The sequence below is a fragment of the Coturnix japonica genome, chromosome 1, assembly GCF_001577835.2.
Source record: "Coturnix japonica isolate 7356 chromosome 1, Coturnix japonica 2.1, whole genome shotgun sequence".
Classification (NCBI taxonomy): Eukaryota; Metazoa; Chordata; class Aves; order Galliformes; family Phasianidae; genus Coturnix; species Coturnix japonica.
In genome coordinates this window covers 29,819,546-29,846,176 of record NC_029516.1, presented here as the reverse complement: position 1 = coordinate 29,846,176, position 26,631 = coordinate 29,819,546, and the positions used below count along the sequence as shown (strand labels likewise).

At 37.8% G+C, this 26,631-nt stretch overlaps 1 protein-coding gene and 1 long non-coding RNA gene across 3 annotated transcripts in view; one reads left to right on the top strand and one right to left on the bottom strand.

Moving 5' to 3' along the window:
* Positions 1-26,631, top strand: part of TAFA2 (TAFA chemokine like family member 2) — a 174,048-nt gene that overhangs the window by 41,811 nt on the left and 105,606 nt on the right. The window lies entirely within an intron of this gene.
* Positions 8,586-14,982, bottom strand: LOC107310026. Its single transcript, XR_001553441.2, has 2 exons — positions 14,579-14,982; positions 8,586-8,766 (listed from the first exon to the last, which is right to left on the bottom strand). It is a non-coding gene; the product is annotated as an uncharacterized LOC107310026 (long non-coding RNA).

Here is a 26,631-nt window from a genome sequence, read left to right as displayed (position 1 = left end):
GAGAAAATAAGGCATTCAGTGACACGTCTCTGACTTCTTTACTCCTTTTGCTCTAGTCTTGTTAACCTGCATATGCAGAATTTGACCAAAATCTTAAAATTGGTATAGCCTAGGTAAGAAGACTTTCCAAACTGAAAATTGCCTTTTCTTAGGTGGAATATTCACCACTTACGTTTATGCTAGTCTTCCTTCATCAGGACTACCATACTCTTTATTGTACAAAGAACATCTGATTCTAGTATAATTTTTGAGAGGTCTTAATTCAGCATAATACATAAGTCCCTTCCTAACTGACTAGAGTGCTCGAATATATTTAATGTTTCTTGGATTATGTGGAGTGAATGGACTTAGTGAAAAAGATGAATATCTTTCTGGTACCTTCTTTGAAGCTTGTTAGAAGGAGAACTGTGCAGAACTAAGGTGCAGCCATGGTGGGAACAGGGGCGGTTATCTAAGATTACCCTGTGTATATGGGGACAACATGTTCCCAAGACACTTGGTGTGATAGAGATTAGGCTTGATCAGCCCAGGACTCAAACAGCATGTTATATGTTTGTTGTGTATGTGGTAATAAATAGGATGGGTTTGGGGCAGAAGTCAAGTGATGTGGATAAACTCATCCTTTCCCATTAAACAGGAATCTTTCCTATTGGGACCACAATTGGCCTGAATATTGCCTAAGAGACTGCTGGCTCATGAAGGACAAAACCGTGATAGGATCCGTGCCAATGCTGAAGCACCATCAGTGGTTGTGGGACACCCCTTGAACCATGCTTTGCTCCTGTTTAATTTCCTGAAATAGATACACAGTGGCTGCTTTGAGTGTGGGGCATTGGACCGCTCTAGTTCTCAGGGACACAAAGGACCACAGGAGATATTCAGTTCTGTCTGCCTTGGCACCATGTCTGGTCTGAGAGAAACTCTTTCTTCTACCAAACAGTGGGGTTTTGGGGATGTGAGGCAGAAGCTAGTGGGGTTAGGAGCAAAAACTCTTCAATCTTCCAAGGAAAAATCAGTGCTTACTTGGGTTCTTTAATGCAACCTTTTTTTTGTGGAACTTTATTGGCAGAATTATGTTAAGAAGAAGTAAAAAAAAAAAAGAAAAAAAAAAGAAAAAAGAAAAAAGAAAAAAGGGTTAATTTTTTACTGCTTAGAAAAGTTATCACAGGGTGTTAAAAAGTTTACTATATGAAATGTCCAACACTGAAGGTGAGTCTGTGCTTATCCTTAGTACTGAGGAAGGTATTTTGAACACTTGAGATCAAGAATGGGTATAAACTGCAAAAAGTCTCTTGCCCAAAGATATTTCCACTTGAAACTTTTACAGCTCTTCTGATTTCTGCCCTTTGGCCTCCTTCCAGTTCAGTGGATGTCGCAGTCCTACACCAGGGAGATCTTCACAGTGCTCCATAAAACTTGTCAAATAATTCTCCAGATAAAATGTAACTGACATTTTTTTCACTGCCTCTTTTTCACCCTGTCAGAACAGTCAGAGCAGTGATCAAACCACCAAGCCAGTGGCATGGAAACACAGCGTGCTGGTATTTTTGGCATGTACCAGAACATCATTTGCTAGTAAGGTGCATGGAAGGGACATCTAGCGGTTGAGATTTCTTCCCATCCCTTCCTGGGGAGGTGAACAGGATATTGTGGGGCTGCCTGTAAATGGAGTCTCACATATCCAGCACAATTTTTTTGTGGAAGGTCTTTGACAGCTTGGGCCCCTTCCCTGTGGTTCAATTTGCCCCACCAGATACCTTATTGTGTTCACTTTGTATCATCTTCTATATCACCACTGGGAGAGGTCTGTTTTCATCATTCCTCAGTGTGTGGTATGAGCAGTGTGCAGATAGTGCCTGAGGTTGTGTTAGGTTTTCTTGGTGTCAGCAGTTTGTGTTTGGCACTGGATAGATACTGTACATCCTGCTTAATCTCCTCTGCCCAATTCAACCTGCTGTCAGTCACTTTGGTGTCACAAGACTGCATGGTACTCCAGGGACTGTGGAGGTGGATGTACCACCAAGTCTGTGATGAATTCACAGCTTTGGCTTCTGTCAACAGTTCAGTATGTGTCATGTTTTCCACAGGATCTGTTCAGCTTGGTTGATCTAACATGTCTAATTTTTGAATTTCCTTTTTCATAGAAAGGCAACTGCTCCAAGTCTTTCTAGCACTGAAGGGATTTAGCTTCTAATTTATAAGTAGGTTTGAAGATACTCTGTTACTTGGGGGAGAATGAGAGGGAGAAAATGGTTGACAGTTTTTTAGCAAACAGAATTAGAGAACAGGGTTTGACTTTTAAAAGTCAAATACTTTTTTCCTAGACCAAGGCAGGGTTAGCTAAACCTAAAGCATTCTGGACCACTATATTTAGGTTCATCACCTTTTCTAAGACTTCAGCAGCCTTAATGAGTAAAAATGTTCCTCATGCCAACAAAAGGTAGGAAGGCAAGCAGTGGTGTGGCTTTGGTAGCTTAGACTGAATTCTGAAACTTTAGGCACAAGTTAAGCACTGAGTTACTTGCTTGAGTGAAAATTATCCCCTTGGCAAGAACAGAAGTCTAGAGCAGCACTTGTTGTGTCTGTATCTGAAATCATCATGAGCCAGAAAGCAAGTGGGATTACTGTGCCATCTGTGTATCATGGGCCTGCAAGGGGCAGTGGTGGTTGAGGGGGATGCGGTGCTCCTTCTCAGTGCAGCTCAGGAACAGCTGCTGCTTGAACTCCATCTTGTCACAGTGTGGAGCTTGTTACTGCTTGTGAATCTGGCCCTTTTTTTCCCAACATTCATTTTGGAAAATCAAAATTGGATAGCTGTGCGTGCCATTTTACTTTCTTGCTCTCCCTGTCTCCTCTGCTTTTCTTGGTTTCTTGAGGGGTTCCTCTACCACAGCAAGGAAGCTTTCCTTGAGGTGCCAGTGGTCTCTGTGTCTCCAAAAAAGTAACTGGTTGGAGAAGTCCCAGCAGATGTTTAGCTGTTTTATGCAGCAATGAACTGCTGAATTTTGCAGGAAGGGAAGAACTGCAGGATGAGGGTAAATGAGCTCTTCTCTCACAGTCTGTGTTGTCAGTAAATTTTTATAGAGTTGAGATTTATTCTAGCTTCAACCTTGTGTGACTGTATATAGTGGGGGCAGGACGCAATAGCCTATCTAAATAAAAACTGTTTGGCAGTGTGTAAAGCCACTCCTTCAGAGCTGTTTTTTTTAATCCTTAATGAGTATTTTGTCTCTTCATCTTGCTCTTTCATTTTTAGCTCCTTTCATGCCGTTCTTCATCTGAGTGATCCTGTGCATGTTAATTTTTACTAGAGGGAGAAAGTGAGAGATGAATGTTTAGTCAAAACTCCCTTTGTTTGGCAATGTTCAGAACTGATGTGTCAGTGAGGAGAGAAAAACATTGCAGCTACCAGTCCCTTGCTCTTTTTTCTTTGTTTATAAATATGATCTTTGCTAGCTGATAGATGTTTGCCCCCAAAGCCAGCTAGAGAAAAGCCCACCTGCCATCAGAGTGTTTGGGGTGCTGTGGAGGCACATCCCCAGCAGCTTGGCCTGGAGGCAGCATCAGGGATTGCTGAGGTAGGAAGCAGAGCAAAATGTGGGTCCATGGCCACTATGCAGTGATGTGTGTTTTCTTCTCTCTGATCACACAAAGCTCTGCAGCCACAGCACCAGGGAGTTCCTGGAAGCCTACAGTTGCAGAAATGACTTCTTATGGAGTGAGCCCTTCTGCTAGTGTTCAAATACAGCCATAGTACAAGGAAGGTGCTTTAACAGTAAGCCAAGCAGTGCTGCAGCAGAGATCTTTCTGTGTGAAAGCCTACGTATTATCTGAAATGATATGGAGGAAAAAAAAATTAGGGGAAACAGCCTGAGCTGCTTAAGTGTAGAAAGAAAAACATTAGCAAAATTGGCATTACAGTGATCTTTTAAATTAGCTGTAGGCTCACGTAAATTGAATTATCAGGCTTGTTGTTGAGAAGGAAAAATAGCGAGTTCTGATTAACTTGTACTGGTGCTTTATCTCAGCCCCACCTCCAGAAAATATGTAGCAGTGGTGTTAGAAAGCATCCTCAGCTAGTGTAACTAATTTAGCTCCAAGTCCGTGATGCTTTATACATTTGCGTGATCTTACTCTGTGTGTGTGTGCGCTCTCTTTGCGCCCACATATGAAATAACCGTTCCTTTTATATGACATCGAATTTTCTCACCATTTTATAATGATCACAGCTTTTATTCCTGGCAAAAAAGTCTGCCTTGCAGAAGTCACATAGAATAACTGTGTCAAATAAGATTTATTTCAAGGAATATAAATGGAACTGCCTTTACTCGCACAAAAATAGACTTAAAAGAAAACCCAACAAACAGAAAAAAAGAAGCCTTTACAGACTCCATTTCTTGCTTTCTCACCTGACCAGAGCTTAGAGCCAGCCAAAGACTCCCACTGATTGAAGCAGCTGCAGTGTCTAAATGAAGTTTTTAGGTGAACACTTTAAATTGAAGCTGGCTAGGAGGTTCATGAAGTAATTTGAACTCTCACTGTGTGTATGTGCAGTACGTAGGTAATGGTATTTTACCCATTATCACTTCAGAAAAAAAACTCTAGGAGTTGTGGATGTTGGCAAAGTTAGTTCAGACATGTTCTCATGGTGGGTGAAGGCGTAAATATATCTGGATTTTCTTTGACGTATTCTTTGGAAGCCTTGTCTGGGCACATTCTGAATGCTTTATAAATGTGTTTGGGATTTAGGGACATCTGATAACGCTAGCCAGATGCCCCTGATCCAGCTGCTGTACATAAGCAATTCGTAGATGTCTCCTCTGGGACTCTGGACATAGAAACGGTCGTATTTAGAGCATCTGAACATGTACGCTGTATTGTACAGCCATGCATTTTAATTTTGACACTTCTGGAAGGTCTTCTGGGCCTGTACTGTCTGGTCAGTTTATGCATGCACAATAGTTTTAATACCTTTCTGAAGCCAAAGGGTTTCTGTGCATGTGCTTTGCAGTACATACACATTTCAACCTGGCAGAGGTTGGTTTTGTCCCCACTGGAATTGTATGACACTGTTGTTAGTTTTGGTGGTCAGATTCAAGTACTGTACCTTTTCTGAATGGAAATATATAAGGTTAATGTTTAATTCAGCATGGTCCTCATAACCAGGCACTGAAGTTAAAAAAATAGTTTTCAAAGAAATAGTGTTCAACATAGCATGTACATTTGTAAATGGGTCATTCATTCTTGTTAGAATATTTCAGATCATTGATCCTCTTTTCTAATATAATACTGATCTCTTTGCTGGTAGTGCCTCACATGATGTAGGGGCTGTCAGTAATCAACAGCATTATCTTTTCCCTGATCAGCCTGTCTTTAGTGACTTGCATTTCCCCTGACCTGGAAAGGAAATGCTGAAATAAGAGTATTAAATTCTGTAATGAGTCAATGTGCTATAGATTCATTACTATTATTTTGCAGAAATTATTCTCACTTCATTAGTTTGCTCTCCCCTTCCACCCATTTTTATAAGAATTACAAAGCCATAACTTGATTAGTGCTGCCTTTGTCAATTCAAGTTATTAATGATTAGTTAATTCTCTCAAGGAATCTATTTTCACTGTGGCACTATTCATTTTAAACCACTGAGCCTCATGTTTAAATATTTTTAGCACTCACTTTTCAATTATGTAGTCATACTAGAGTAGAAAACCCCTTAAATAACTCCTTAAACGTGACATGTGAGACACAAATGATTTATGTCTGATTTTCACAGCTCTAAAATAATGCACTTTATGGGATGTAGTTTGCAAAAACAACAAAAAAGTGAGATTCTAGTAAAAAAATATGAATATCCCTTCTGCAAAGGAGCAGAAACCAAATGACTTCTTATTTAAAAAGATGCTTTTTATTTATCATTTAGTAGCGGAATTTTTTTGTTAATAGTGTAAGTCTCAGCTCTTCATAGTGCTTGAGAAGATCTCTGCCTCGTAAAATTTGCAGGTAAGGGCATCAGTTATGTGCTTAGGATGACCTGGTACATAAAAATAACTGTGCTGTGCTAAAAATGACTGGAAATTTACATGTGAATCAGTGAGTAGATGATGTAGGTTGGAGTAAAATAGGACAACTGCTGGGTGGGTTGTCTTTTTCTTGTGCCTTTTTGAACTACAGTCAGGAATAAATAAGTTATGTGTACTTTTTGTAAGCTTAAGATTGTCCTATTTGCACTTTGTGTACTGTGCATGGATTTGGAGAAGAAAGAAAAATAGAGCTCACTGAAGAATACATGTGAGAATATGTGGCAGGTCTCCTGGGAGTGTTTGTTTGGCTGTAAGGATAAACCACATAGTCTAGGGAGGGACTAGTACACGTGTCTCAGGAGAATATTTTCTTTAAGCCTTTGCAATACACAGCAGATTAACAGTAGTGTCTCAAGAGGATGCTTCATGATTAAGTCTACAGACAATGGCAGTCGGAAATGTCTTTTCACACAGTGCCAGGGTAACCAGACCTTCAAGAACCATAAGTGATAGAATCATAGAATCACAGGGTTGGAAAGGACTCACAAGATCATCTAGTCCAACCGTCGTCCCATTGCTGCAGCTACCACAAGCCACTAAACCATACCTTGTAGCTCCTCATCCAGACTCCTCTTGAACACTGCCAGGGATGGTGACTCCACCACCTCCCTGGCAGTTCTTGTAGATAGGAGTCACATCAGCAAGCCTCCAATTCTCCAGGACCTCTCTAGTTAACCAGGAGCGCTGGTAGATGACAGAGAGTGGCTCAGCAATCACCCCCACCAGCTCCCTCAGCACCTGAGGGTGGAGCCTGTCCAGTACATGGACTTGTGGCAGTCAAGGTGATGGAGCTGCTCTTTAGCTGTCTCCATCTGAATCACTGGGGGTTGTATTTTGTGTTCCATACCAGACTTTCAGATCAGGGTGTAAAGTGCCCTGAGGATTACTGGTCTGCCCATTAAAGGCAGATGTAAAGAAGGCATTGAGAGAAGTTATAGAAGTAGTATTTGAAATATTCCAGTGCCTGGGATGTAGGACCTACTACTTCTTGGACACTGTCATTGAGCAAACAGTGAGGGGACAGTGCTTTTTATGGTTCAGAAGATCTTTCCTCCATCCTTCTTCTGGTTATGTTGAAATCTCATCTGAGCTGAAAACTCTTAGCAGGACTTTCTGAAGTCACTGCTTAAGAACTCAGTGTTGCCATGCTCTCTCAGTTCGCTCTGTGTTCCTTTTTGTGTCACACAGATAAATGAAATAAGTAATTAAAAGCTCACTTTTTTAGTAGCTGACTTGCAGGATCAGATAATGAAAGGTTGTGTGGCGTTTTAGGAGATCTGCTTTCTGACATTTTAAAAAATAATTGAGTTCACACAGTTTTTCAGTCTTCTTGTATCCCTTTTGCAAATTACATACTCACAATACCACCTCATAACTTTCTATGAATCAGTAGTCGGTGTTAAGAGTATTCTACTGGGAAGATAGGGAGAGCCCTCTGCAGATAAGGAGAATAACAGCACTGAATAGGGTAATCCATTCCCAATATTTCCTTTCTGTCCTTTGCGTGCTGTCTGTTGATATGAGAGTTTTGGATATACCAGCATAGTTAACAGAATTCCCTTGCAAAAGCTGGATTCCTAATACTTAAACGGTACATCAGAACTATTGCACATTCTTCTTTTGTTGTTTGTATGCAGTGTATCAAGTATGAATTGTTCTTCCTTTTATCAAATTAAGCGGTTTTCCATTCAGAATTTGTTAGCTTGCTAAATTCCCTAAAAAGGTAGGACATTTGATGGTATGTTTGTTACAACATAGTGCTGATATCAGGCATAATATTATATTTTAAAATCTACATTCATTAAATACATCTAGGCAAACACAAATTATATTATCAACATTTGACAACATGGTGCTAAAGCCAGTGGAAAAGCCTTTTTCTGAAGGACAACTCCATTACTTAAATGGGCTCTGGAGATTAGTTATACTTAATGATAAATTCTTTTTATTTTTTAATTCATTTCTGATTCATGTTCAAATAAACGATGTGCTATCTGAAACAGTTCAGATTTTCCAAGTATTCCCACTATGCTTTTTATCAATAGCTATGCTCTACAAAGTTATCACTGCTTTTTAAATACTTTGTTGCTTTTTTTTTTCCTAGCTATTAGCTGGGATAAAGTTGTTCCATATTCAGGATTTATCTTAATTCTGTCCTTTTCAGTGATCTTTTTTTTTTTTTTTTTTTTTTTTTTCCTTCTCTCTTTTCTCTCATCATGTTTTTAAAATAATTTATCCTCTCCCTTTCCCAAGAATTAACTCATTTGGTCTTCATTTCTCTCTTCATTTCTCTTGTGGATATTTCAAAACTATATGTATTGCTGCCTGTATAAATCACCAGTTCCCATTTTCAGCAACGTTTCTTTTTATTCTCAAACCTCTAATCAATCTCTCTGAAGCTGAACTGACCTTCTTGTTGAGCACTTGTGGAGTAAAATCCCATCCCTATTGAATTCAGTGGGAGTTTTGTCATTAATGTCAATGACTTCAATGCTCCACTCACAGTTAACATGCATTAGGTTTTAATTATAATGCCTTTTAGGCACCTCCAGCCTTCTTCCTGCTTCATGGCTTTTAATTACTTCCTAGCGAGTGCACTATTTACTCCTTTTAATTCCACTCAGCTTGTGTTTTCAGATGCTTATCTTTTCTCGTTGCTTGTCAGTGCGCTGGAAAAGGATGATACCTGAGGAAAATATAAAGATAGTCAAAAGGGAATTATTGTAAACATTTAAGCACTGCTTTTCCACATTACTCTGTGAAGGCAATATGTCTATTAATTTTGGTGTGCTTCATGGGAAACCTCATTTCTTCACTTGGAGTGAAGGAATGCAGCCTTATGGAATATGATTATCACTTCTCAAGTACAAAGTGGCAACCTGTTTAAGGATAAATAAATTAAAAAAAATCCCAAATATGACAGACCCAATGATCCCAGGATAAGGAAATTCAATGCTTTTGCTAACATGTCTTGGGACAGACAGTAACAAAATTGATTAATAGCAATTAAATATCAAAATAGACAACTTGTTATCAATTGCTGTTTATCATTGTGTTGATGACAATAACTTATTTTAAACAATGGGTTTCTAGTATTTATTGGCTTTTTTCTTTTTAGTCTTTCAAAAACTGCTTAGACAATTTTGCTATCTATGTTCATATAGAAAAGTTCCAGGTCAAGGTAATTGATGCTCTCATTGCCTCTATGATGAAATAAACCTGATTTTTTTTTTTTTAATTTTTTCTGAATTTTCTCATGGCTGATCAATAGTTTTGAAGTTGCAGATAAATTAAACTAGTACAAAAAAGAAGTTGCTTTTCTATGCTTATCTGTGCCTCTTACTACTGTAAGGGTTATTTCTCACATGCGACAACATCTGTCATTTTCTGTATGTTTGTGTAACACACGGAACAGTAAGACCTGGTCTTATCAGCTTCTTCATATTCTGACCCCTGATGTTCCTTGCTCTTCCCTACAAGAGACAATACTGTGTTGGGTCATGGAAAGGACAGAGATAGTGATGTTAAATTTATGTGAGCAAGATGTCCTACTAAGAAACAAAGCTGCTGAGAATAGCATCTTCTTATGACCTCTGGCTTTTTTATATTACTTAAAAAGATGGAGGAATAATGTTGTGGATAATGATAAATAAAAGTACTGTGGCCACTGGTAGGGAATATATTGCCTGTAAATATTTGAGCAGAAGAATTGGCATTGAGTTGTGGCAGGCAAGTCAGATATACCTAAGTACAGTTGTGCAGTGAGGTTATATTCTTTTTAAACAACATAATAGTTTCAAAGGGTTTTGACAGAATCAGTCTCAGAGAACTGAAATCAGCATATATTTCACAGAATAGAGCTGAGTAATTCCTGAAGAAAAAATTCTTGAGGAATGATAAAAGCAACTAGCCTCACATAAAATCATTTCTACTCTCTGAAGTATTGCTGGTGACTGGAGCTCCATTGCCTACATCCATTCCATGGTCATGGTGTGTCCTGTCCCATGTCCTGACTCACGTTAGATGTGGAGACTGACAATTCAGTCTAAAAATAGTTTTGACAACAAACAGGTGAAGATAGCTATCTAGTGGGCAGGGCAAGAGAGCATTCTCATTTATTTCTCACTGCGGCTGATTCTCCCTAGCTAATTCATTTTTAACAAGACTGATCTTCTCTTTGTCTTTGTGTCTTTGAAGAATTTAGATTTTGACAGTCCTGAGCCATACATCAATCACTTTGCCTTTGAAGTACTAACACATCAACATCAATATTCTGAGATATCAGCTTTCTCTTTGATGACATTTCTTTTCTGATGGGTAGCACTAGTTGAGTCCTCTGAGTTGAAGTCAGCATCTAGAATTAGGTCACTGCAGAATGTGTAGTTACTATTATTTTTCTAATAATTAAGTCAGTCTTTTTTCTTTTCCCTGGTGGTATTGGTGAAAGAGAGAAAGCATCTCCATCTTTCCCCATATTCCCTCAAAATGTAGGATAAGAAATCTAGTTAGTTTGAGACCTTTTTCATTAAACTGCACCCTGGGAAAAAAAATTGAACAAGATATTATGGCAGAGAGATTATGGCTGGTATTGTGGGAATTGTTGCTGCTCTTTGTGAAAGAGGTACAACACCTTTTCAGATGGCAGACTATGCTACCATAAGCAGTAGCTCTTTCATAGAACACACTATAGGTTACACTGAGGGTGAACAGACATTCTTTGGTGATGTAAGGACATTTTTCTCAACTGCTTGTCTTGAGCAACTGTCTTATCCCTTTAAGTTCTCAGTAGCTTTTTAACCATCAGCACAAGAGCAATCAAGAGAAGCTTGGACTATGCTGCTCTAGTTGCTGCTCCATTTTCTTTTGTCGGAAATAGATTATGTTCCACCTTGATGCCAGCATGCAGGATGAGAGAAAATCTCCAAAACTGTTCGCTTTGACTGTAATGATTATTGAGTGTTGCTCATCCAGCTCTTCTGTAGCAGTCAAGAATGTCTTGTTAAGAAAAACACAAGAAGAATCTCAAACCATCAACTCAACAAAACTTCCTCCTGACTCCTTATTTTTTGCAGATAAGTGAATACAACAAAATTGGTGTATGATGTACATTTTAAAGACACAGTAAGCAAGGATAAACAATTTTTCCTGTGCTTTGAAATAAGGTATTTTTTTTGTATATACAAAAATTAGTAAGTGGGCGGAAATGAATGATATAGGAGAACCAAGAAGCTCAGTTTTACTTAATATTTAAGCATACAGAACTAGAGATGGAGACAACTACTATTCATATTATGATGCTTCAATATGAATGCTACTAAGTAGTTGTGGACTTGCTAGGACTTAGTCACCAATTTGCTACAAATTAGGATGTATTATTTCCATTCCATCACTGGAAGCAGACTGGAATATTTGTCGCTCCAGTGTCCATCAAGTGGTAAGTGGAAAGTCTCTATTGAATTTCTCTACAACCCTAAACTTGAATGTAAAGACAGAATTAGATTGCCTTCCCAATTTTCAGTCTCACTGTAAATCTATTATTACCAGTTATTCTTACCTTGAAGCTCCAGGACAGCGTTTAGTGCAAGTGACTAATGGTGTTTCCTTATGAGGAAAGGCTGAGATACCTAGAACTGTTCAGCCTGCAGCACAGAGGACTGAGAGGGGACCTTATCAATGCTCATTTATAAATATCTAATGGATGGGGTCAAATGGATGAGGCCAGAATCTTTTCAGCAGTGAACAGCAACAGAGCAAGGGGCAGTGGGCACATGCTAGAACATAGGAAGCTCCATACTGACATGAGGAAAAATGTCTATTTTGAGGGTATTTAGACACTGGAACAGGCTGCCAAGAGAGAGGTTCTGGAGTCTTGTTCTCTGGAGATATTCAGAACCTGCTGAATGCTTTCCTGTGCTACCTACTGTAGGGAACCTACTTTAGCAGAGGATTGGACTTGATTTCCAGAAGTCTCTTCCACCCCCTATGATTTTGTGCTCTTGTGTTTTGCCTTTAGAAGACAAGAAGCTCATAGCATGATGGAGTTTAGAATAATTGCCCTTAGTGTTGCCTTCTGGGCTGTGAAGACTTCAGAGTACTTCCCAACTAATAGTTTGGATAGAAATCATTATTGGGAAAAATATTTATCACGAATTTGTTACACAGAGGTGAAATAAGGCAGGTATAGACCAACTCTGTCATTGAGTCTAATCCATACAGTTACTGGGGATTATTACAATTATTACAACAGATGTCTTGTTCAGAAGTTCACAGAACATCTGCCTCACAGGATCCAATGTCCGCAGAACATCTGCCAGACAGTCACATGTAATGGACCACAAAATGAATCCTGTTGTTCTGTGACAAATGCCAAATCAAGACCAAGGCAGAGAGAGACCCAAATCAGAAAGTACAGTGTTGCAGTACAGAAAATGGGAGAGATGGAGGGAGTTGCCCGTGTCCTGTGTCTTTGGTATGTCAAGGAATTGGGCAGCTACAACTCCTGGACGATCCTAGGTGGCAATTACACTGTCAATAGCAGAGTGACCCTGGCTGATTCTCCTGGGGAAAAAGTTGAAATTCCTTCTGATGTGACATCTGAGAATTGTTTGAACTTGCAGTAGCATCCATGCTATTGGTTCCTGTCTGTTTGAGCTCAGGACAAACTTCAGCAATTCAGAAAAAAATTGAATTGTCCCTCAGTGTGAGTCCAAAGTCATACAGGAGCAGGACCCAGGTTCCTTGATATGCAGTGTTTTAGCTTCCCCCCATCTCTCAGCTAATATAACATCCATCTTCATTAGTGTAAGACATCTGTGGTTGAAAGCTGTCTGAATTACCTAGCAGCACAATTTCATTTGAAAAATTTCTAATATCTGCTCTTTTATACTGTTGTCCCAAGCCTAGATCCTTGTTAGTGAAATGACAAACACTTCTAGGCAATGTCAGCACTTAGTTTGTTGCTTGTTTGCATTTTTTTTCCTGAAAATTGAGAAGCTATATGCATTAAATTCTCCTCACAGAAATGTATTGTAAGAAGGTGATCTAGAAGAATATTCTGTAGGAAACACTCTCATCTAACTCCGTTTCTTTGTCCCATGAGCTGGGACACTACTGAATACATTTAGCTCCATATACTGCATCTCACTGAACTTAATACTGGGTTCTGTGTCCAATTTTTCTTTACATAGAAACAAAATATTATATTAAAGAAGTCAGTTCTATTTTGTTTATGAAGGTTCTGGAAGTTTAAATGCATTTAGGAAGATTTTTTTTTGATAAAATATCCAGTGGGAATTATAAATTAAAACAGGCAGTTCTGTGGCTGGATGTAGGCCTCTTTGTTAAGTTCTCTTAAGAAAAATGAATAAATTCTAAATATGATTTCAAAACCTAGCATATATTTTTGTTTGATATGACTTCAGTACCTAGGATTTATTTTTGTTTGTCAGTTCAGCAAAAGGAAGAAATTACATGTAGACAGTAAATAAGATCATGTTTAAGTGAAGTGGCAACTTCTTCCTGTATTGGATTTAGAAGTAGCTGCTGTGATTAGAAAATTTAAGGCAAAACTTTGCTCAGGTCTTATGATGTTACTCTGATGTAGGAATAGGAGTTACAGTGATGTAAGACTTCTTACAAGATCTTGGAATTGCTAAAATCAGTAAAATTAAATAATGATATGCTGGGTTCCTTTTTCAGTAAAGGGGGCTCATCAGGTGTTTTGTGTGTTTGTTAAAGTCTTTGTGATCTTCTTTCTTGTCATACTAGTATTTCTCAATAGAAGATATTATATAGTGCATAATGTCTAGTAATAGTAGATTGGATAGTTAGTAGATTTTTATATTTTCTAGAGCTGTTGATGATGTATTAAAACTGTCCATAAGTAATTATATTAGTGTCCTTAAAAGTCTGTTTTCAGGCACATGAGGCAATGCACAGATGCTTTAAAGAAAGACAGTGCAAATTCAGAAGTGACATATCACTGTCCATTTCCAGGTGGATAAGTCATAGACCTCAGTGATTCTAAGTTCCACCATAGATACTAGGTTGCCTAGCATATTAACCTGTTGGATGTTGTTTTATCCCAGATTTTCAGAAGAACCTTGGATTTTTTTCCCATCTTCCACTTTTGAAGCATATTTCTATAACTAACTCATCAGTCACATTATCATTGAGTCATAGAATGGTTTGGATTGAAAGGGACCTCAAAGCCCACCTAGTTCCAAACCCCTGCTGTGGGCTGATTGCCACCCACCAGCTCAGGCTGCCCAGGGCCCCATCCAACCTGGTCTTGAACACCTCCAGGAATGGGGCATCCACAGCTTCTCTGGGCTACTTGTGCCAGTGCTTCACTGCCCTCTGAGTAAAGAATTTCCTTCTATTATCTAATCTAAATCTCCTCTCTTTTTAGTTTAAAACTGCTCCCTGCTGTCCAGTCACTATCAAACTGTGTAAAAAGCCATTCTCTCTCCTGTTTATGAGCTCTCTTAAGTACTTACGTGCTGGAAGGCTGCCAAGGGGTTTCCCCACAGCCTTCTCTTGTAGCTGAAAGTCCAGCTCCCTCAGTCTTTCTTCATGGCCCTCCTTTGGACCTACTTCAACAGCTCCACATCTTGTGCTGGAGTTCCCAGGCCTTGATGCAATAGTCCAGCTGGGGAGAGTCAAGAGGGACAAACAATCTCCTTCTCCTTGTTGCTGGCTACTCCTGATGCAGCCCAGGATATGGTTGGCCTTCCAGGCAGCCAACAACACACTGCTGGCTCGTGTCAAGATTGCTATCCACCAGATTTCCCAAGTCCTTCTCTGCAGGGTTTTTGCAGGAAAGAAGAGGGCTTCAGGTGCCACTGTTTTTTTCTATCAGTATGAGAAAGAAATCCTTCTGGTTTTCTGTCTCCATGACAGCTCACAAAACCCTAATACAACCTGTGGCCCTGGTGGGGGTAGGAAATGGCTCTGCAGGAACTTCACAGGAGCTACAGTCTGCTCTGTAGAGATGTCAGCCAGAAGACAGCTCCAAGCACTTTGCAGTGGTGCATGGTGGGACTGAAGGAACTAACTGACTTATGTGACATCACAAGGGGTACAGATCCATAAGGAAACAGACAGGCTGGGAAGGAGGTTGTCCAGAGAGGTTTTTCAGTCTCCTTTGTTAGAGGTCTCCAGAAGCGGACTGGGTAATTCCTTGGGCAGTGTGGCATGACTGTACAAAAAGTGAAAACAGAAATTTCCTGTCTTCCTTTCTAGCCTGTGTAACTCTGCATTTTATGAAATTGGGGATGAAAGATGGAGTCCCCTATCCTCAAGGCAGAGGTGGATACACATAGTCCTTATCTATGCTTAAGCACCTTTTTCTTATTTTTCTTATAAATTTTTCTTATAAATTTTGTCATCTACATATTTTAAAACACAGTCAGACATGTTCTTGGTGCCATTTTATGTTACCTTCTGTTGTTAGGGCACTTCACTTGGTGGTAGACCTTATCTGACACCAGCGGTCTCCTCAAGCTCATGAGGTTTAGATTTACATCTCCATCTTTCTGGGAGACTCCTCTTAACCTGTGGTCGTAATCTGGGTGTATCATACATGTTCTCGCTTCCTGAAGCAGCTCAACTGCACAACAAAGATTTCAAAATCCATGGGTGATAAGAAGCAAGAGCAAGTGAGATTTCCAGGTGTTATAACCATGAAAGTTGCCTGTTTGAGTCTAGGGTTCCAGTATTTTTCTTTTGTGCCATGTCCAACTTTTAGCTGGCATACGGTTATTCCCACATATATAAGCATTCATGGATGAAAAATTAATTTCTTTTAATCCAATGAAATATCTTGATATGAAACAGTATTAGTCTTTTCCCACTATGTATATATATTTTCTTATAAAAACAATTAAGTCACTCTTTCGCTTTGGCTAAACTTTCTTATGCTAATGTGTATTAGGCTTGCTACAGACACCTCCTAGATCACACCTCTGACAGGAGCAAGAATACTTGTTTATGGAAGTCCTGTTCTTGTCTATCAACTTTCATTGAAATGAAGAATTTTATATCCTAATTTATTTGTGCTGATTGATAGTTGCCAATAGACAGGCCACATTCTCATAAATATTGCTGGTTTTTATCAAGGATACTCTCCTGGAAAATGTACAGTGTTCTCAATGAAGGCAATCTCAGAGTGTAGTCACTGAAGGGCAGCCAGCTGCTTATCTGCATTTTCACTTGTCAAACACTACTCATGACTCATGGCTTTCATGGAGCTGTTTGTTTTACTTGAAGAACAGCATGTCTCCATTTACGGAGAAGTACAAGATGGAAGTGGTTTCATTAGAGTGTTAAATTTTATGGTTCCCTTATCAAATGTGTCAGATTAGTAGGAAGAAAATGTTTGAAATGATTGACTTTAGTTAGAAGAATAATAAATTCTGCCAGCAACAATAAGCCATTTTTTAGTGACCAAATGTTAAAGTAATTTAAAAGTTACTCCATTCTTAATTATATTTTTGTTTACTGAAGTTCAGTCAATTTGGAAAAACACTTGTCCTAATGTTGTTCTTCATTCAGCATGAATTATGTGGCAGAATTTTTTGTTTTGTTTTGTTTTCTAGTCTCTGCCTTTTTCTATTATCTATCTTCTGTGATGTTTTTAGCATCATTTGACATATCTGATCACAAAGTGTCATGTTGGTCATAGATTTACCACTTGGCAGTATTTCATCTGTTGCAAAGACTCCTTTGTGTTGCTACCAGGCTGAGACCTTGATCAGCAGTAAAGAGAAATGCTGATTAATTCTTCTGTCATCTCAAGGGTTGATTACTGTAATTCACTGTTTTGGGGACTTTCAGAACATGCTGTTGGGAAATTGCAACAGACGTATTATACTCCTATGGGAATTCTCTTCAAAATCAGATGATTTGAATGCATTACAGTGATGATGAAATTTCAGAATAATCTGAATTTCATAGAAAAATTTTATATTAATTAAGAAATGCATGTGAAAGAACTTAGAGAATTACCAGCACGAGCCTCTTCTATAAGTATAATCACCTTTTTCTGATCTTTCCTCTAGACTGTCCATTTTACTGGACTGTCCTGATAAAGATTTGTATATCATTGTGAGAGTAAATTATCTACTGGTATTCTCTACCCTGAATCCATGTTGCTTTTCAGTCATCATGGAAGTGCTTTGTATTCACTTGTAAATCTGAACTACATTCCAGGCTTTCCTATTTATAATTATGATTTATAATTATGTGCTTGGATGAGTAGTCCTAAAAGATAATTATCAACAGATATTGAAATTCACCAAATGACAGTCCAGATTGGATAATAGTTTTGAATACTAAAAATTAATAAAAAACATAAAAAGTGTTATTCTTTTTTTTTTCCAGCTATTTAAAATTTTGTCAGAAAAAGGGAGAATATTTCTCTTTCTTCTTTTGAGTAAAACAGAATAATAAAATTTGTACATAGGTGAGAAAATTCTGGTTTTAACTATTCTAATCAGAGAAATTTGAATGGTTTTAGCAATATGAGTAATGGTGGTAGCCTGTTTATGTATGCCAGTCAGCAGTGTTTAATTAGCAACCCTGTGTTAGTGAATCCTTTTTCTCTTTAAGAGAGAGCTTCAACCTCTAAAGAGTCCTTCTAAAAGGTCAGTTTCAAAGGAAAAGTAGCTTATGCTTTATATTATACTGACTAGAACAGATAAAAGCTTTCTATTCTAATGGATTCTTGCTTTTTTTTCTTTCTTTCTTTTTTTTTTATACCTTGGAAATGCTCAAAGAATCCACTCTGGTGGCTCCACTGGTTCAAACATATTTCCGCTACTTTAGATTTTAGCTTGGGTTGATAGTAGTAGATGCATCTAAATAGGGCATCTTCCACTGTAATGGTGTTTGAAACATGTGTTGTAATCTTGAAACAAGAGAATATACAGGCAGATGGGCTCCAAAACAAACCTGTTTTATGCCAAATAACTACTACCTGGCTTATTTTCCCCAGACCCTGACTGTGAGGTGAAGAGCAAACAGTCACTATTTGTTAAATCTGTTGTCTGTTGAAGAGAAATGCTTCATTCGTGCTGAAATAAAGGAATGAGGTGTGGGATCCAGGAGTGTCTTGGAAAGTGAGATTCAGAGAAGGGGCAGAGGCTGAGAACTGTGCTCAGAGGTTGGGTGCTACTTCATAGATTCCTCCTCCTGCTTTAAGCTCTGAGACAAGTTAAAGGATTTTCCAAATGGGTTGCTAAAGTGGGACTCCAAGAATATTTTCTTTTGTAACATGGTTTCCAGCCTTATAGTAAGGATTAACATGTCTAATTATAAATAAGCATATGCTGTTCTGTAAAGCATTGTAGGATTCTCACTAAGGCTGATAGGTGGGATATCTTATCTATCTCTCCAGAAATAACTGGTATAACTAAAGCAGAATTCATAGGCATTTTGATCTGCTTAGGTGCATATAACTTTCATGCTGCAGGGATTGTGGGGCTTGGCTGCTTGTCCTTGCAGAGTACACCAGGCACATGGGGCTCTGTCAGCACCAGGCTGCTGGTGCTCATCCATCAAGAAGCAAGCAGTAGACCCATCAACAGACCCTGAACCACTACAGTGTGGAAGATAAAATATTTCAGAATAGATTATCTTCCGAATACAAGGGAAAAACTTTCTTCTCATGTATCTGACATTTAAAACTTATTGAAGGCAATAAAAAGAGTCACTGAAGTGGCTGGTGCTTCTGTGTGCTTTTTCTGGTGTTTAATTATGATATTTTCAAAGAGTATCTGTTCAGTAACAAAATCTTTTATTTTTCAGCAAAGGTAGTGTGGAACTTGGTCTATCTAAGTGCTTTTAGACTGGATGAGAGAAGATCAAGTTTGGTAAATGTCTAGGTTTATCATCATAAATTTATAATATCAATTATTGTTCTCAGATCCCCATTCGCCATTATTTATTTTAGCAAAGTTAGTACCTTTAGATGGTTTTAAATGTATGTTTTCAATTTAATACTACCCCTGAAACCATCAGAGCTGAAACAAACAAGTTTACATGTCTCAAACTCTTTAAAAAACTATTTCTCATTTTAACAACTGTTCAGTATAGCAGGATTAATACTGGAAAGAGTTTCTGTATTGGAAAGTTTGTTCTTTTTCTTAAAATGGAGACTTGGAAAATACAATCTTCAAGTCTCTGTAAAGCCTATTATGTGTCAAAACATGATGCTGAAATCTGTTAATGCTCTAACAAAATTCTGGAAGAAGTTTTCTTTCTTACAAAATTACTGTCATCCCTCTGTTTATTACAAAATATTTTGTAAACTTCATCATTTATTCCATAAATGTAATCTAAGAAAGGATGATTTCTATATGAAGTACTGCACTAATGTTATGTGGGAAAGTTTTCTTTTTTCCTCAGGAAAAGATTAGATATTAAGAGTATGACCAATTCATATAAATTGCTGAACAGATATATGCCAATTTGTCTTTCTGCTGTTAGATCTTTTTATGGTTCATTCACTTCAGTTATGTTTACTCTTTGTAAAATAGGAGTGAAAAAAGTTGGTTTAATTGGCAGTACAGGTCATTTCTCTTGCTTGAAATGAAACTTGGCAGGATAGTCATTGCAGATCTAGTTGAAACGTGTCTTCTTTAACAGACTTTTTGTAGGTTTGCTCAAATAAACTCATATTTGAGATCATTTCTCTTGCTACTGGCTGATTTCCTAAGCTACTTAATCTCAGCTCCACTTCATTAGACGGCAGTGTGTGTTTTCAGTGACAAAAGCTAGAGGCTTGATTCCTGCTGACGGTTGCATTGTATCTGCACATGCCATTGTAGCTTTGAAGTATGCAGCTGAAGTAAGAGCAGAGGATTGTGGCCATTAACTTTTCTTCAGTGTGGTCCAACTTTTTTAATGCTTAGTCTTGGCAGAACTTTTGTTACATTGCGGTTCATAGCACTGAATTAAGGAGATAAGTCTTTACTCTGATACGCTGAAGCTCACTACTCTGAACAGTGGAAAAAATAGGGAAAGAATTATAATGACAAAAGAGATATGCTTGGAGCTGCATAATTGAAATAAAATTCCTCTTAAACTTTCAGTGGTGCTGAGAAATCAGTTTTACACAGATAAAGGTGACGTTTCCTGTCTGGGAAAAGAGTGAGTGAAGTAGATAATGTGAAGCTGCCTTTTTTTATGGAGATAACAGTTTGGGAGGCACCCTAAGATGAGGGAGTAAGTATTGCCTGTCTGTATTTCACTAAAAGGTTGTTCTTCTATTTTCTGAATGTAGATCTGGTAGAAATCTGTTGTTCTTTACTCAGTGTTTAGATTCATTTAGAATAAGTTCAGAAATTCAGAAAGGTGTAGCATATGGCAGCAGGCTTCTTAAATGGCACCTACAGTGTATATTATATGAGACTATTTGTCAACTTTCATCCATTAACTCTGTTCCACAAAATCATGTTCTATTCTAAAATAATACTTTTAAATTTTTATGAAAAAGTAAATCACCTAATTGGTACTGTGTTTCCCCTTGTACAGTGGAGTTGGAGTTGGAATAGGATTCTTCAGCAAAGAGATAACGTTTTCTGGCTTGCATGAAGCTGTTGAACTTTAGGTTACACAGGGTAGGTGTTTGTAAAAAGGTATGAAAGGACAGGAGTTTTGTGACTGAATGTCTTGATAATGATAAATTTTCTCATATTATAAGAAAATTTCAGGATTGCTTTTTAATTTGTGACTATATTTTATAAAAAGGTCACTTGCCCCTCATTTACAAATACAGACCTTATGTGTGAAGTCTTAACTTTGCTTGTATGCCATGAAATCCTTTATTTGCACCATCCCTCTTTGTGAATTTGAAGCTCATATGGAAGATCTTCTGACTTGTCATCTGAACAGAGGGTTTAAGAACGGCTATCATTTTTTAAAGGTACAGTTCCTCATGCCCAGTGGTCAGCTTACACTTGGCTTCCAAAAAAGATTCTTATTCCCTTTTATGGAATATACTTATACTACAAATACATTTCTAGCATTTTCAGTGATTTGCAGTTCCTTAATGCTTCTTTTAGCAGACTCCAATCTTTGGCCAAATATATTAAGATGATGCCTACGAATCTGTATGTGAGAGACAGAAAGACAGATAAATAATCCATTTTTTGTAATCATCTGCCACAGCAAATCTCCCTGAATGTTCAAGAAATTGTATGAAGTTCCTGTTAAGTTGTTGTTATTTACTTCACAGCGGTAAAAAGTAGATGCCTATTTTAGACAACAAGATCCTTGCTTTGGTAAAATAAGCTAAAATAATACTTTGAAGTAGCTGCAGTGTCATAATGATGAGGGGAAAAGATGCTGAATGAAATGACACTGCTTTGATTTTTATGATGAATTAGTCTCTTATGGAATGGAGAGCATAAGATACTGTTTGGCTAAAGCGCTTGATTGGGAAACAAGAATGAAGCCCAAATCCCTCTTAAACAATGAATTTATTGCACAGTCCTTTAGATATGAAAACAGGACATGGGGAGATTGGGAAACAGGAATGAAGCCCAAATCCCTCTTAACCAATGAATTTATTGCATAGTCCTTCAGGTAAGAAAACAGGACATAGGGAGCTTACTGGATCATCATAGTGTAGCAGCCTTTCTGTACACTGCTTTTTTTTGGTCTTAAGTGGAATGTGTAATTTCCCTGTTGTTTGACTCCCCGGCTGTAAGATAGAATTAACATTTTCCCTCCTTATGAGGGAAGAGCTGTGGGACGTTACCTTTATTAATGAAAGCATTATGCTTGACAGAAGAATAATTTAAGTCAGACTATAAACATTTTTTAAGGTTATGTTACTTCAATTGATATTTCTTAGTATGTTTATTAGTTATGTAAAAGCAATGAATAGTAATTGTCCATACAATTCTCTATGTCCCTGTAAGCTCATCATTATTATATTTTACTATTGGTTTTCATAAAATCATACATTTAGTTCCCAAGTTTCATTTTTCACTGGATCAACTGGAGCAACTATAGAAGATTGCCCTTTTACCGCATACCTTTTGAATACAACAGAGGAAAATACAGTTTTATTATTTCAAGAGCTGAAAGAAGATAGTTCAAAGAGTGTAGGCAAACAATGATGAGAATGTGTTGACAGTGCATGAAATCTTTGATGCGGGTTGCTTTGTAAAATAAAATGATTTTTAAAGGATGCAAAGGTGGCTGTTAATACCTCCAGTTATAAACTCTCAGGAGAAAACAGTCATCCTTTGCTGTAGCATTGCATTTCCAGCTGAAGGAGTGATTAATGATTTTTGATACATGTTGTGTAGTACAAAGGTTCATACCAGAGGCTATCTTGATGCTGATAAACTGTTTTTATGTATCTATTTGTTTTCTTCGTTTTTCCGTCACCTTTTGTAGGAAATAAAATAAATTAATATATATATATATATATATATATATAAATAAAGAGTAGGATTCAGAAAACAGGACAAAATTTATATTCCATTTACACAGCCATGTAATATTTGTCAAAGAAGAATATGTAATCTTTTTCTGTATCCCACTAATTCATGAATTGCTATCCATAGAGCAAATGCCCTGGTGGAAGCAATGGAACTCTCATTTATTTTGCACGCTTTTGGCTCAATTAAGAAATTAGAGAGTTCAGTTTGGTTCCATCTAGAATCGATCTGCACCAGTGGTGTTGTACTGTGTGCTGCAGGAACACCAGAAAGCACTCTACCTTGATAAAAATGCTGAAAACTGTCTACTGCTCACTGATGCTCTGGATGAGTCATTCTTGCACCACAGAGACCATGGCCTGTGGCAAACCATCCAAAAAATTCACTGCAAATCTCTAGAATTCAAGCATAGAGATGCTATTTCTGTTATGTGTTCATTAAGGGTTTACTTTGTTAGCACCTGGTTGCTTACCTATCCCTAAATGTTGGTCAGCATTGTTAGAATCTAGCTCCTGAAAACAGTCATATATTTTTGTACAGTGCTGTGAAAAGACAGGCTCTAAGCTGGGTATCTTGCTCAAGATATTATGTCCTTATTCATGGAATTCTTTAAACAATACTAGCCCTTCAGCAGGCATCTCAGAACAAACACAAATACTACAGGGAACTCAGTCCCTGATATTTTTAATGTTAAAAGCAAACATAAAACAAATAACCAGAGGAAAAATGACATGTACTCTAAAGTATTAAAAAGTTATCTTTATGCACTTCAAGAATGTTACTATATTTGTACATCTTGAATTCTTTGCAGCAGACACATTCCCCACTATAAATCAGTTTCCTTTTGTTTTCCTGATCTCTCAGTATTTATATCTTCTTCACAATGCATGATATTTATATCTAAATTTAATGGCATGATTATATATTAAACATACTTATATGAACCATGTTTATTAACATGGTGTTTCACAGTTTTACTTTATTCTGTAAGATGCTTATTTATCTTACTGTGCCTTCATAACAGCCAGTTTAATGAATGCAGTCTTCATGGCTGTTTGGATCCTATGAGTCCCGTGGGTAACTTACAGTAGTTTGGAGAACTGAAGCTCATTCTTCTAAATTTGCAGCTTTGGCCCAACCACTGGGCCATATTTTTATCTGTAATAATGCTTGTTTTTGTTTTTCAAGGTGAAGGAAACTGAAATGATATAGCTGTTACAGACCCATGCACTGCATTGAAATAAAGTATGACTCAGAGTATTTCTGTATCTATACCTCTTGTCCTCAAGGATGCAAGTATTCCTGCTTTTGATAAAACATTACTGAAATACAAATACAGAACTGTTTCCTATCAAACATGCAAAAAACCATTGGATATCTATTACCTCTGAAAATATCTGAATAGAAAACCCTTTATTATCTGAAAGAAAAGGATATTTTATAAGAACTGTCTGGAACTGACAGAGTATCTTGCAGGTAAAGTATGGACTGGTTTTCAGACAGGAAATGAGAACAGTTTGAAGAATCTGGATTTCTGTCAAAATTAGCAATGATAGGGTAGTGTCCTTGATAGTTTCACTGCAAAGACAGAGGGGTTGGAAAAAGTGTTTGTGCAAGTATGTACAATAGAGAGAGAGACAGATTGTTAGGTGCAGTAGTACAGTTCATTAAAACATTGCAGCTGTTCCATTATTATTTCACCTTCAGATATGACTGCTTTATATAATACATATTTAAAGGAAGCTTATGGTTCTCAGGATCATAAGGTCACCAGATAATTCAGGCTGGAAGGAACATTAGGAGGTCAGCCAGTCCCTGCCCAGCCTGGGCTGCTACGGGGGTTCTTCCTTCCCAGGGGCAGTGTTTTGCATTTCTCCTCATTTATTTTCATGAAGGTCCTTGAAAGTTCAGTCAGTCCATTTCTTCAGCCCACCTGAGTCCCTATGAATGGTAGCCTCGCCCTGCAATATATCAGCTGGTCCTCCATAGTTAGGTGTTATCTGCAAATATGATGAGAGTCCACTCAATTGCCCTCTCCAGATCAATGATACAGGTGTTAAGAAAGATGGGTCTCCAAATAGACCCTCACATCTTACTGGTCTCTATGCAGTGTGTGATCCATTGTCCACACTGAGCCCCCATCATTTTGGCAATTTTTTACCCATCTGGTTGTCTATACCTACAAACTGTAATGTTCTAAGTTCTATACAAGAATACTGTGGAAGGCAGTGTTGAAAGCCTTGCTGGAGTTGATTCACTTCCACTGCTCTCCTGCTGCACATATGCAATCATTTTCGTCTTCATTCTTTATGAAACTAAGCTATGGTGGATTTATGTGTATCAGGACACAAACAGTGAGGGTATAGCTACAGGCAGCTTCTTTATCTAACAGACCAGCCAGTTCTGTTGCCTGGCTGTTTTAGTTCAGCTGGAGAAACCACATGAGGTTAACTACACTGACTGCTTACATATGTGCTTAACTGTTGAAAAGGGTTGTGCAAACATTCATTTATCCTTCTAATCAGTTTTCTTCCTGAAGAAAATGTTGATGTTAGAAGACGTCTACAGAGTATAACGTACATACAGATGACCCAGTAGCAGCTCTGTAACTTTGTTAACTTGTGGATTAGGCTACAACATTAGTGGAGTTATGGCTGAGTAGAGATAACCTTCTGTCGGGCGGCTGATGGCTGAAGTGGTACAGAAGTTGTGGTAAAGGAGAGATAACTTGCACATAGGGAATTCATTAACTTGTTTAGAGTTGGTGTGATCTCTGAGTGGCAGTTAATATCAAATCAGTTCTCTTGGCATAAGGAGATAACTTGAAACTGTAACTTCTTGAGTTAAATTTAGTAGTTTTCTTGGGTTGTTGTTACTATGAAAAACATACAGAACTTCTAGCTAGAACATGGATTTCTCTTTAAACAACAACAAAAAAAGTAGTGATGTAAAGTATTGTCTCTGCCACAGCTGAGAAAATGAAAAACTCTTGAATGTTTCCCGAAATGTTATTTCCTCCCCCAAATGGATCTATTTAAAATATGTGAATACTATGAAATGCTGTCTAACAAATGGTATTTGTCTTTAAAATAACTACCAGACGCTTCATGACATGGATTCATCTAAAGAACGGTATTGTGCCTCCGAATTCAAATGATGACCTGGGTTGTGCCTGAAAGAAACAAGGGATGATTTTTTATTTCTTTTTGTTACCTTCCTATCTGAGGTGGAAAGTGGATGATGATTAGAACTGGGGTAGGGTAAGAAGAGAATAGTGGCTTAATGAAGTAGCTCTGGCTTATAACATTGGAACCTGCAGATCTCTGCTCACTTAGTAGCTGGGATAGCTTGGTGTCAGACCACAGCCACTTTGTCTAATCCATGGAAAACATTTGATATCACCCCAGCTGTGGAAAACTCAAACTGGAATTTTATTTTTCGTTGCTTTTGTCATGTGATGATGCTAACTTGCTGGTTAAAGGTGAAGTTTCAGTTCAAACTTTCAGTTTTTTATTAAATATGCTCCCAAGGTGATGTGAGATGGCTGATAAAGAGCAGTGTGATTATTCTGCCCGGAGAGTGTGGCCTTTGCCACATTTCCTTGCTATATGCTATGCTCCTGTATTATTCTTCACAGCTAAATGTGCATTAATATGTGGAGTGATGTCTTAATTTTAGTACAGGTAATGTGTTTTGAAAGGGAAATTAAGCAAAAATTTACAGTTGTGCTTAATCAGCCTACTGTAAAATTATGTTGCAATGTGACAGACATGTTAAGAAGGAGATTAAAATGTACATCTCTTGGTTAATATGTGAAGATGGCATTTACAAACTGGTATGCCAGAAGGGTTAGCGCTTATCAGCTGGAAATGTACAGTATATCTTGATGGAAGCTAACATACTGAAGTACTTACTAGGATTCTTTTCACTGTGTGTGAAAGACAATTAAGAAGAAAGTGTAATGCAAGTTAGTGTGTGTGTGTAGAATGTCATTAATTGTCTTGGTGGTGTGCAGACAGTATTTTACAGTAATTTTGTAGCAGTAGTAGAATATTAATGGCATGCAGCTTTGACCTGATATCAGTCATTGAGATTTG